Raw genomic sequence first — 11,698 nt, forward strand, 5'->3', positions numbered from 1 at the left:
TTTTGGTTCTATGCACTATATATATATAAATATACCTTCAGATAGACAAGATTGTGTCTTGAAATATGGGACAGTTTTAATTATAATTATATTATTTAGTGGTGTCATGACCATATTGATTTTATGTACTGTTGTTTTATGTTTTTAAAACTTAATGATAGTTAATTGATCAGGTGGTGCAAAAGGCGGGTATTTTAAAGTATTTAATGGGCAGGTTTTGAATGTACAAGTGTTCTGAAGAAATCTACGTTGAGTAGATGAAAGCGCTCATTTACTGTGTTACAATAAAGGAGATATTGTGTATTACATTGGATCGTGGTTTTGTCCTGGGAACAGTTTTAGTCAAGTGTTGGTCAGTAAATTGACAATCAGCTCAAATTTAATTCCCACATACAACTAAACATCAAAAAAACCCATCAAAAATTAGGTATGCTCTACCGTCAATACCATTATCTTACACCCTCCACTAAACTCACCCTCTCTACATCCTTTCTCATCCCCTCCCTTCTCTATGGATCTCCACTCCTAACTAATCTACAATCATCTCTGAAAAATCAACTCTCATGTTGTTATAACAAAATCGCCAAGTTCGCCACTAGCCAGAGGTCCTCTACTTACCATTGTTCCTCTCTTCACAAATTAAATTGGCTAGAACTACCCAACCACTTTATCTATACCCAACTCACTCTAGTCCACAAGCTTATTTTCAACCCCAGAATCTGTCCCTCCCTCTCCTCTGCCTTTAACATGTATCTACCCAACAGAGTACTAAGGTCTAACAACCAAAATCTTCTTGAAATACACAAACCAGCTCATCCACCAGGCAAATACCTTCTATCCTTTAGTCTGGCACGACTCTGGAACTCCCTACCATCACCCATTTGTGTTACCCCTACTAATTCTACCTTCAAAAAATCTCTTCATTCATACCTAGCCTCCCAGTGGGAATGCTCTTGCTGCCACCCTACATAACTTGCACTGCTAACCTTCTTTCTCTCATATCTATATAGTTTACACTTTAAACTTCCATTCTCCCCCTTTTGTCAATAAATAAATATAACAACTTTGTTGATCTATCCCATCAACTGGTCTGCTAATGTAGCCCATCACTAGTACGAAGCACACCCAATCCCACAGGGAACCCCTTACTTAGACTGAACACTGTTCATACTTCAGTATTTGGGTCCCCTGTATATAGTTTGCACTAATCTTATTTTCTGTTTTTTGGACTTCAAACCACCACAGGACTGCCCATATCATGTCCTTGGAACCTTGTCATAAGATTTCTTCAAATATAAGAACAGTCACTTGGACTCTTCTCATCTCTAGATTCCTCTTAACTATCTGTCTAACTGCAAACATTGGGTAAGTTGTGATACATCCTGATCTGAATCCCAACTGCTCATCTCCCGTCCTACTTCTACCTACTCTGCGTACTCATTTATCAGTCATATGAAAGTTGTTGCAGTGCGTCCATGAACATCAACATACTAACCATACATGGTTTTGGCAGGAATCAATCCATGCATAAACAACTACTATAAATTTACAATGATCACACTGTTTATCGCAGAAATTGTCTCTGTTAAATGAAATATTTTATCTATAATTAGTATAACCAAAACTTTCATTGTCATTTTTGCTTTAGAAACTGTATGTTTAAATGCAATGTTTCTACTAGTACTTTTGTACATACTGTAACAAGAGCTTTGACTGTAATTTTGTTTGTAATTACTGTTTTGTTTTTAATTATTGTTTTGTTTTTGGAGCTTTTCTCCCCAGGAACCCATTGAAAATGGGTTCTTCTAGGCCCAATGGACTATCCTGGTAAACCAACTGCAAATAAATAAAATAAATAAATAATATAGGGGTTCCGCTGCTGTTTTTCTTTGCATTCGTTATGAATGCTTTATTGTGACCATGTTCATTCTTCATGGATATATATATATATATATATATATATATATATATATATATATATATATATATATATATATATATATATATATCTGTCTGTCTGTCTGTACATACACATGCACATGCATATACACCTACATACGTATTTACATTTCCCATACTGTTGAATGACCGCCACTTACCGCCGCACATACCCACTTACGTCTGCTTGAAAGTGCCTTAATCACCCTATATCCGACAGCCATTATTCTGGGCATCATATAAAATTAGCAGCCCTTGCATGGCTTGGACCCAGGAACAGAAACACCATAGTCACTGGTTTGACCACTAAACCATCCGTGATACATTCTGCATGGATGGTAGTTAGGATATATGACTTTGCTACAGGCATTCCACACTACTGGCAACAAATGTGACAGTCGGTTGGTGTACATATGTGTATTACATGTTAATGTTCATATGTTTCTGAGAGACATATGTATACATTTGCAAGTATACATATTTATGAATAGGACACATACTTGACCACTACTTATATGCATGTATGTGTGATGTGTAGCTATGCGAATATAAGTATGTACATTTATAGATATATGACTACATACCTGGGGTTATACATGGCCATGTATATGAACACCCGAATCCAGGAGAGACCTGTACTGTTTGTATACAGGGGTTGTGTGCATCATTACGACGTGGAACCTGGACAGGGTATACAATTTGTGGACGTGTAATATTTGGAAGATGGCTATGGGGAAGCTTCTTGGGAACATGTGAAAGGTATATATTCCCAATAATGCACGTGGGGAGACTTGCATCACGGTCAGATGTTTAATTCCAGGTCGTAGGTTTTGCAGGACCGGGTGGAGGCTGAGCAGGGTTGTGGACAAGTACTGCTAATCCGACTTGTGTCCGGATGTCAACGGGGGTGGAAATCATGTTGCGCCACCAAGTCTAATCTTGAGAACAAACACTTATACCATGAGGGATGTCCAAAAATTGTGGGCACCGATGAACCCCATTCTTTTGGATATATGAAAATGAGGGAGGGTTATACATGCATGGGATACCTAGTTTTCAGGCCTGAGACTGCTTAGGGTGAGACTGCCTACTAGATGTGGGTAGGGGGCACTGTGTGCAGATATGGCTGGCCCAAGCTAGCAGCCCGAGTATGGGTGGTTTTGCTGGACGTTCAGCAAGGGGTGGTGGTTTGCTGTGGAGGGGACAATGGGTATTCAATTATGTATCCAGGTGTGTAGGGGTTGGATGGCTCAGTTCAGGCCAAACCCTTATGTGGTATGAGTCGGTACCATTTCTCTACATGTGTATCGTACATTTTAATGTTCATATGTTTGTGGGATTGTGTTCTGCAATATGACCTGACAGGGTGTATTGGGGATGTGAATGTATGTTCTTTAGTTTCCTTTTGGATTCTCCCACTGCACCCTCGTACTCCTCCAGTTCACCTATTGTACATCTGACCCAGTCTCCCCTTGGCAGATTATTACATTACCCATCACCCCCCCAAAATCCACATACACACCATCCATCCCTTTTCTGGTTGTTAGCCCATGGCACAAACAGCAGTACACATTACCTACTCTACATATCTCTGGTACCATTATGGTTTTGAAGCCAACCCTAGCATATTTGGTCTTCCACATGGTGTACATCATTCACATAAGTACACACAAATACTTATCTTTCATGACATGGTAGGTTGACCCAGGTTATACCAATTCATTTTTGGGCCGTCTAGACAAGGATGACTCGGACCGCGAATGGGCAGATATTAAGCGAATGCTATGACCATTGGGCTAGGCTTAGCAAAGGGCAGAGGCATGCAAACATGCTGCGTTTCACTTCCACTTGGTATAAAAATCAACACTACAATGAAATACGGACACGGGGTTTTAAATGTAATTGTTCTAGGGATGGGGCTCAACATTCAGCTACGTGCTTGTGTGTTTACTTCTGTGATTTTATTTTGGTGTTCGCGGAACTCTCTTGTATGCATTGCATACATTTCAGTATCCATGGACACTGACAGGAGTGATTACTATTAGAGGCAGGCTGTACTAGTCAGCATTTTAGGTTGCGCGACTGTAGTAGACATGTTCACGCCTCCTTGCAGCACTTAAACATGCCCACTGTACTAGCAAACATTTCCTGTGCACATGGACAGTGCAGCAGCGTGCCTTCAGTAATATGCATATGGTGCTGCTGCGCCATCTCTATGCTGCACGCTCGGTGCAAGGCTAACACCGTCCTTGCGCCGAGCTCCATGAATCCCGGGGTTGGTCTATAGTGAAAATTATCAAGCTACCATTTGTCGGAATTTTCAGTCCTTAAGGCAGGAATAGATTTTGTTAAGGTGGCTATAAGACTTTAGTGTGAGCAAATCCACTTTACTTGTTGCTACTGGCATGCAGTCAGGCACTTCAGATATCTGGTTAGGTTAGCTAATATTACTTAGAGAATAGGTGACCTGTAGATCACACCCTCGTTGGAGAATGAACATTCTCTAGCAGGGTGTTAATCTACAGGTAATTCCCATTGAAAAACAAGTCTGCCACTTTATGGCAGCATATCAAGCTGCCAAGGAGCTCAGACTGAAAAAAAAACTAATGACTGCCATTATTTTACTCTAGCTAAGCAGTGCTTTTGCTGTTTAGCAAATGTAAAATAAAAAATAAAATAAAAATGCGTGCGTATGTGTGTATATGTGTTTATGTTTGTGTGTGAGAGTGTATATGTGTATGAGAGAGAGAGACTGAGCTATTATTTTATGCTCACTAAGCAGTGCTTTTGCGGTTTAGCAAGTATAAAAAATAAATGGAACAGATCAAAGTGTATGTGTATGTGTGTTTATGTTTCCATCTGTGTACGTGAGTGAATGTGTACATAAAAGCAGAAGAGACTGCATGTGTGTGTGTGTGTGTGTGTGTGTGTGTGTGTGTGTGTGTGTGTGTGTGTGTGTGTGTGTGTGTGTGTGTGTGTGCGCATGAGTGGAGAGAGTGAAGAATGAGTGTGATTGATAGATTTCTGGCAGCAGGAGCAACCATACCTCTCAACCACTTGGCACAAGAAATCTGGACAGAGCAAAAAATAATGGGGGATAAAGGACCAAAAATAGGGACAGATTTTAAATATTCCTCTCATAAACTTAGAAAGTTGCTAGAATAACAGGGTTTCCATTAGCATGTATTTTTTGACAGATATGAAGTCTGAAACTCAAATTTCTGTTATTATATTATTGCTTCAATCCGTAGTGATTCACCAGAAAGCTACAACTTTTATGAGAAATGGACCAAATATATGAGCCATAAATCTAGACATTCTGCATAAATCTGGACAGTTGAGAGGTATACTCTAGACTCTTAACTCAAGATGTCTGGATAAGCTGAAAATAAAGAGGGGCAAAGGTTCAAAATAGGAATAAAAAAAAACAGACTTCATAAAGCAATAGACTCATCTTTGATCTCAGGTGAATTCCATTCCCTACCAAAGAGATTCTGCCAGGTCTACATTGAAAAATATTCAATCTCCAGAATACCATAACACCTACATCTACCTACATAAATGGGCAAAGAAGGCAATTGAATGTTCTAAGGCAGTTTGCATGTATAATCAACAAACACGGGTTTTTAATGCTATAAAATTCTGAAAGGTGTCAAATACTTAATAGATCAACTAAAACAAACAATTACACATCATAATTCATGCATGTAGATAAAGGAATTGCTACCCTTAGCCATCTCTCTCTCTCTATCCCTACTCCATAATAGAACCACCTTCGCCACTCTCTGTTGGACGCTACATTCCTCATTTCAGAAAGAAATGTCACATAAAGAAGCAAGAACATAAGAATGCTTACTAAAATCTCTACTAGTCATGGTTAACTGGGGAAGATAGTGTCTGCTCATGGTTTATTCAGCTTTGTGGTTACAGTAAAACCTCTCAACTGTAGTATCTTTTTAACCTCTCTCTCTATCAGCAAACATTTCCTCAAAAGTGGGAACAGACAATTATAATTCAAATTCATAAGTGCAGTAAACCTGCTAACACCTCTGAATGCAGATCAGTGTCACTGCTACCAGTTCTTGGTAAGCTGCCTGAGAAAGCATTATGCTGTCAAGTAAATGATTACCTTTACCAAATGTAATAATATCAACATTCATTAGCATTATACAGTAAAAGGAAGATGTACCCAGACTGCCCTATTCATGCTTACAGACACAATTCTTAACAGCACTAACAAAAGTTACCTGAACAATGCATTTTGCATCACTTTTTTAAGTCTTTTCCTAGCAAAAATCATATGTTCATATTAACTTCTCCTGCTGCATCCAGCTTTGGGCCTCCAAAATCAAATAAGTTACCTTTCTAACAAAACCTTTTCTGTCCAATCCAACAATATTTCCTTCTCTCCTCAAAATATGTTTGTGGATTCCCTACAAAAGTCTATCTTGAGCACCATTTTCCAGATATTTTTATCTTTCTTCTAATATCAAACTCTCAACGTTTATCTTTATATTGATCTTATCTTACTTGAAACTTCATTTACCATAAGGTAGCTGTGGGAAATCTTCAAATATTTCTTTTTGGCAACACAATAAACCTCTTGCTTTGAATACAAAGAAGATGAAAATGATGATCTTTGAAACACTACAAAAAGTTAACAAGCTACCTAACCTTCCAATATCCATCCATCCATCCATCCATCCATCCATCCATCCATCCATCCATCCATCCATCCAGAACCCCCTTTTCACATTTTTGCACATGAGTTTTTTTTTTTGAGGGGGGGGGGTCACTTCAACAGTGACAAACATGTAGGCAAAGGTTTACTTTCCAACATCACTTACAAATAACCAATTGAGTTATTGAACATGTATTTTCATTGATATACTTAAGCCTTATTATCGATCCCTCATTAATGATGCTGAGTCACAGAGATAGCATAAAAAGCAAAAATAAATAAATACATTCTACCATTTATAGCTGCCACAGAATCTCCCACTGCCTTAACTGTAACAGAAGAGCAGCTATAAATCAATAACATTTTACTATCATAAGAGGAATAGGGTCTATCTACTTAGATTATGTGTTAAAGAAAAAAAATCACTAATTTGAAAGCTATATCCAAAAGAATTTGTTGATTCATTTTCCTCTGCCCCCAAACAGAACCTCCTGTAACACTTTAAGTCAAACAAGCTGGTTACCAGTACAAGGATATGCAAGGTTTGTTTCTCTCTCAGCAGTGGAGTACAGTATGTGAGAAAGCTCAGATTCCCTCCCAGGTTATTACTTCTGCTGGGATCTTCCCTAAGCTACCTCATTTGGAGGGAGTTTTGCAAAGGATTTTCCCAGCATTAGCTACTCAGTCATTGGAGTATTCTGAAGTACTGTCCCCCTGGACTTACTTCCTCGTACCATACACCAACCATCATAACCATCATTGCACACAGAGCAGTAGTTGTTTAATGATAATACCCTAAGAGGTGACTTTGTGGAGGTTTTTGAATTATTGAACCCTGATGGTGTTTAAAAGGTTTTGGACTTGGATGCAGCTGGAGCAGAGGATTTAGTGGTAGCCTTGATGGCTTTGTAACAACACCAGACCAAAAGTTTGCATGTTCAAAACTGGGTAATTGGTAGATAGAGATTGTGTTCTTCATGGGTGTCATTCTTGAGTAAGAGCCCCAGCAAGCTCCACTTCTGTTAGCATGTTTCCTTACCATCAAGAATGTCTACCAGTTTGGGGGGGGCTGATTGCAATATGATCAAAAGTTTTGGAAACTGAGAGCAGTTACTAAGAACTTAAGGTGGGCTGAGTGCCGTGTAAACACTTGAAGTGTTTGGGAGTGATGGTGTACAAACCTGTCTCCCTTCCTCTCCTTGGATTAATGAAAAATTAAAAGCAACTTATAACCACATTGTACTTCTAAAAAAAAGGTCATTGTTCCTGGCTGGTATGCCATTTCAACCATATTTGTTCAGCTTATGGGAAAGAGCATCCAGTTGCAAAATGCTGGATTAAGGATATTCAGCTTGGTATACTTGGAAATTCGACCATTCAAGGGTCAGGCCTAGCTGAAGATTCAAATTAAGTATACTTGGAAATTCGACCATTGAAGGGTCAGGCCTAGCTGAAGATTCAAATTAAGTGACAGAAAGTATCAACTCAGTGCATGGTGGTTAGAGGCTCCTTCAGTTCATCAGTGTAGGTAGCCAAACTCATTCCCCCATTAAATGGAGGCATTATTCATGTTGCTACACAATTATCTGAACAAAACAGCTAATGAAGAAATTTTGAGGGATTTTACTTATGTTTTCTTTTTTCACTTAAGTTATCTGCTCCTTTTGGACATTGTACAGGCAGGAATTTGAGATGAACTACTGGGGAATAAGAGATTCTTCCGGAAATAATTGATAAAGAGGTTTTGACGGGTCAGACTGTAGGCCCTTTCCTAACCTCCTTCCCCCACATCATTTAGGATTTCTCCATTGTGTCTAGTACCAAAGAAAAAGGTCAGAGAATACAGGATGATACATCATCTGTCCTCTTCTGGGGCTTCAGCCAATGATGGAATTGCTAAGGTGGATTCTAGGATATGTTACACATCAATGGATGATACCATCAAGGTTATTAAGAAATCTGATGACCCATGTTTAGCTAAGCTTGATATTGAGTCTACTTTTCATTTGCTCTCATGAGGGAGGAGGACTGGCATCTTTTAGGAATGGGGGTTGGGGACCTTTTCTTTTCTGACACAGTGATGCCTGTGGGCTGTGCTGTAGCCTGTATAGCTTATGAGATGTTCAGCACCGCATTATAGTTGTACTAGCTGCAACAGGACCCTTGACATGTTTTGGGCTATTATTTGCATGCATTGTTCATAGTAGGAGAGGAGGCAGCCGCTGCAGAAGCTTGCAGACCTTTATTATGTAAAGAGCAAGGAGTCCATTTAGTGGCAGGTAAGCTGGTGGATCTGGTAAAGACTTTAGTGTTCCCAGGCTTAGAAGTGGGTGAGAAGGCTTCTGTTTCTGATTTACCGTTAGACAAGCTACTTCATTTGAGAGAGGCTATAGTGAATTTCTTATAAAACAGGAACATTTTAGCCAGAGAGGTTATGCGGCATTTGAGCATTTTCAACTTTGCTAGCAGGGCAATGTCTCCAGGTTGTGCATTCACCAGGTCAGTTGCCAATCTGCTGACAGGTGGTAAAAAAAAACATCACTGTTAAAGGTGTCAGGCAAAATTAAAATGATCTTCCCATTTGAGGAACTTTTTTGTTAGATTTCAATGGTGTTTCTCTGTGGTAAGAGAGGTTGTTACCTGTTCTGTCCTTATATATATATAAAGACAGTGCTGGGGGCTTGTATTAGGGAGCTTTTTGTCAGGGCACATAGTTACCAAGGTGTGGTCAGATTCTTGGACCCAGGAACATAAGACGATATTATGTTACAGGATATTATGCCCATTTGGGTAGCATCCCTGACATTGGCTGACCTGTTTGCCAGTCAAAAGATCATTTTCCACTCAGATGATCAGGCCATGGTCCAGGTCCTTAGGAAGAAGTTATCAACGTCAGTCTGGATTCAGTTGGTTTTAAGGGCTTTAGTTTTGCACATTTAAAAAAAATTACCTTTTAAAGGCAAGCATAATTAATTTAAGAGCAATGATTTAATGGATCCACTTTCTAATTTGCAGATCTCCTTGTTCCATGGTCTGGAATTGAACATTCATGCAGAGCCCACTGCGTTCCTCCCTGGGTTTGGTTGATTGGTGAAGACCGATTCTTTTTCTTGCACGGAAGCTATGAGTTGATAACACAAAGAAGTCTTATGGTGTGGCTTTTCAAGCATTTTAGAAGTTTTCTAGTTTTCTACAGCATTACCTCCTCAGAATGCTACCTGGTTTCCCATCTTGCTTGCTCATTTTGTGATGTCCAAATGCAGTTAAGAAAATTTTCATTTATCATGCATCTTTCAGCATGATAAATGCTTGGGTCTTCCTGATTTTTCAAAATTATGGTTGATTAGTAGAATGTTAAAGGGTTGGGAAAATATTTTAAGCAGAGCCAGTCTCCAGGAGACCTATAAGTAAAACTTTGTTATGGATGGTTTTGGCGACTAACCATGGGGTTTCAGTTAGATATGATTCTTATCCAGTTTTTGCAGCCTCATTTTGCTGTTTGTGTTGTCATTAACCATGTGCTATCCCCAGGAAATGTTCATGGCTCCCAATTTGTTTAACTAAGTGATTAATTTTCCTCTAGGAGGAAAACGAGAACACCATCAAAAGTTGTCAGTCACCAATTCACTCCTAAGGGAGTACATGCTGTGCAGATTAGTCCTGTGAAGTCATGGGGTATGGAGGGAATTTTACTGTGTTTGTCTGTGTGTATTTGTGTCCATGTCTATAGGAGCATGAATATGAGTGTGTGTGTGTGTATGTGTGTGTGTGTGTGTGTGTGTGTGTGTGTGTGTGTGCGTGTGTGCGTGTGCGTGTGTGTGTGTGTGTGTGTGTGTGCGTGTGTGCGTGTGTGCGTGTGTGTGTGTGTGTGTGTGTGTGTGTGTGTCTGCATGTGCATGTACATGCATGTTTATGTATATGTGCATACCTGAGTAGTTACAGTACAGTAGGCAGGGGCCACTGAGACTGCTTGAGTGTGTCTGTCTGCCTGGGTGGTTGCAATATGCTAGACAGGAATTGGCAGTATTGATGCGTGTGTGTGTGTGTGTGTGTGTGTGTGTGTGTGTGTGTGTGTGTGTGTGTGTGTGTGTGTGTGTGCGTATGTGTGTGTCCATTTGTGCCAGTGAGTGCATTTGTGTATGTATGTGTTTTGGAGCATGCATGCAAGTGCATAGTAGGTATTTCCATGAGTATGAGGAAGTATGGGGGGCTTGTTTGGGGATAAGAGGATGTGGGTGTATGTGGGGTTTCTGGGAGTATGTGTGCATGGGTGTTTGAATACATGTGTCTGTATGTGTAGGGGTGCTTTTGCTAATGAGATGCATGAGCTGTTAGGAAGAGCACTACCAATGTTAGGTGAGACAGTGTGGGGTGTGATTCATTGACATGATAATGAACTAATAGTAAGGTGTTTCACACTGCAGTTATATCATGCCTCGGAACACACGTTGGGAAATTAGCATACACAGAAAGAAATTCTCTGAATTATGGGGTAAATTATACTACATAAGCATGTTATAAAACTGTAGTGAGGAGGTTACAGCTTGTTTTCATGTGATGCTGTATATAACATGTGTAAATTCATTTGACACCAAACAGTGTTGTGGTATGCATAACACAAAAAATACTTTCTGTAACAATCTGTATTGAAATGCACAAAAAAAGCAAAAGAAACTTTTTTTTTTTTTGCAGACAGGAAGCCCCCCTGTATAGCCTGCTAATTATGTATACCAACTCTAAGATTACACTATAGTGGAGAAGGGCAAATTCACAGATCCCCACTGTACTGTGATCTCATACAGAAAAAAGACAGTACATGTTATAAGCTGATTTTCAATCAGCTATGCTGGCCTTTTTTCTTTGACAATACGAATTGTCATCCCCTTGTCATCAGTACATATATATAGAATATAGATATAGTATGCAGCTAGATATAAGTAAAGATAGATACACAAGCAATAAAACTCAACAGAGTGTATGTTACTGGGGAAATAACACCCACATGGGGGTGTGGCATTTGTCCTCTGCACCCCTGGTCATAAATTATTTCTCCAAATAAATTATGTCATGGAAAGCATT

Source organism: Protopterus annectens, chromosome 5.part0, assembly GCF_019279795.1.
Source record: "Protopterus annectens isolate FY-2018-M chromosome 5.part0, PAN1.0, whole genome shotgun sequence".
Lineage (NCBI taxonomy): Eukaryota > Metazoa > Chordata > Ceratodontiformes > Protopteridae > Protopterus > Protopterus annectens.